Below are 2,283 nucleotides of genomic sequence, written 5' to 3'. Positions count from 1 at the left end.
ATATATATATATATATATATATTCATATATAAAACATAAAATTATCAACAATAATTGTCAATACGTGGTTAAAATTTAAAAACAAAAAAATAAAGGGCATACATCACGAATATAAGATATCATTAGCGAGTAGTGATATTTGATTACAGAAAATTTATAATCGAATTACAACAATTAAATATTAATAAATAATGCGTTTGTGGTGTATGCCCTTTATTTTTCTGTTTATAAAATTATCATTTCTAAATTCTGATTCGTATGCAGCATTGGTTTCAAAACAAATTTAATCCACGCAGTAATTAACATAACTTTGCCGACTGACAATACTGCAGTATAGGATTCTATATAATTTCCTCCAATAAAATTTATAATATGTACACACCGATAAATAAGGTAACTGTAAATAACCGATGAATAGCCTTCCGAGGGTATACGGTTTGTCAATCGATCTTATTATTTGTTTAGATAACAAAAAATTTAATTTAATGCAAAATTTGTATATTGCATATAGAACAAAATATAAACTCTATGGAGTTTAAAAATATAGAAAGCAATGAAATTTTTCACATATATTTACTAAAATTGTAATCATGAAATTCTATTAAATATATGTAAAAAATTTCATTGCTTTCTATATTTAAAAAAAATAATTACATAGTCAATTTTCAGGCAAAGATTCTCGTGCTTGTATTTGATTTTTCAGCAATTAATTCGAGTTTTGCTAACTTTGTGAAGATGCAATTTTTTTCGCAAAACTATGAAATATTCTCACTAATCTTTTGCATGTTGCGCTCATCTCGTCGATCCCATTTGTGCCTGCAAATAGCCATCACTAAAAATAAAGCGCCTTTCCTAGTCGTCGATTTCATGAAGAATCGGTATTCCATAGTGCGGTATTCCTCTATGCTGTTCCCCATCGCCACAGGCGGATTTACATGATCGGCAGCCTCATGTTTATTTATGTAACCCATATGGTCAAATTAATACACGCCGCTGCGATAATTACCGATGCCGGACACATATTCGCCTCGGCGTTTATCGCGCGGTCACGCGTTGTCGTATTATTTATCGAGATTCATAATAATTTTATATTGTACTGTAGTTAATACATCTATCGACAAAGAAATTCACGTTTTATATCCATAAGTTAGAATTAATGAATTTATTATAATGCAATTTATAAGTTATAATGTAATTTTTCAATTTTTTTTTGCGATTCTCTAAATTTCTGTATCATGTACTGTTAAACGTGAGAGTTTCCGATCACAGATGGATCCCGCGTACGCGTTACTCCCTTCTCCACGTAGTTTTCCGAACAAAATTTCAACGCCGAGATAAATTTGGAACCGCTTCACGGATGTAACTCAACTACGCTCTATGTTTCTGCTTTAGTTTCGTGTCAAGAATGTGCGAGAATCACACGCGTGACCTTATGATGAAAATTGTGCTCGGGTATTTACGGGTGAACGTGGAATTTATCCTGTGTTAAAAGAGAGATTATTCGAAGTTTTGAATAATTATCCAAAGATTCGAAAAACGATCGAAATAGTTTTATCTTTCGGCTGTATGGTTACGATTAATTACAGTTATCAGCAGCCCTTTGATGTAACTTTAAATATTTTAAATAGCCATTGTGTATGTTTGACATATTTTATAATTACACTAGAATATATCCTAGTGATATCTTTCTTAAATTTTTAATTTATGTTGATTATTTCATTACTCTCATATTTTTCATTTATAAATTAATATTATTTCTTTAACAAGCATTGATAATAATTTATCAAATGATTAAAATAATCAAGAGCTTTAGCGATATAAATATTAAATCGCGTTAATTTATTTTAATGCGAATAATTTTATAATGGACGATAAAATTAATATAAAATATATTGCAAAATAAATTAAAATACATATATGTATAACAAGCTTTAATTTAAAATTCAATTATCTAAATTCAATTAATTCAAAATTTTCATTTTCATTGACAATCGTTAAGCCTGAAATTGTTTTAAGTCAACGTTCTCATTATTTCCGTTCTTATTATTTTTTTTTGTAATCGTTATTGTAAATATAATAATTTTAATATTTAAAAAAATACTAACTATCCTGCTCTAAGGAAAAGTATAAATCAACTTAGAACATAAAGCGAGAAAAAGTATAAATTAATTTTGAGATAAAAAACAGATTATTTAATCAATAATGAGCGAGTTTTTTAATTCATCAATTAATTTATCAATCGCATTATGCGCAAATACAACTTTTACAGAACAAAATTACATT

General features: G+C 27.9%; 1 protein-coding gene across 3 annotated transcripts in view; it reads left to right on the top strand.

Moving 5' to 3' along the window:
* Window positions 1-1,455: 1,455 nt before the first annotated feature.
* The window catches only part of LOC108756397, a 16,536-nt gene continuing 15,708 nt past the window's right edge, over window positions 1,456-2,283 (top strand). For all 3 annotated transcript variants that reach the window (XM_018500160.1, XM_018500158.1, XM_018500159.1), the window contains exon 1: window positions 1,456-1,635. The gene's annotated coding sequence lies outside the window, so the exon portion shown is untranslated. The remainder of the gene's footprint in view (window positions 1,636-2,283) is intronic.

This window comes from Trachymyrmex septentrionalis, unplaced genomic scaffold, assembly GCF_001594115.1.
Source record: "Trachymyrmex septentrionalis isolate Tsep2-gDNA-1 unplaced genomic scaffold, Tsep1.0 scaffold127, whole genome shotgun sequence".
NCBI lineage: Eukaryota > Metazoa > Arthropoda > Insecta > Hymenoptera > Formicidae > Trachymyrmex > Trachymyrmex septentrionalis.
This window is presented reverse-complemented; position numbering and strand designations above follow the sequence as displayed.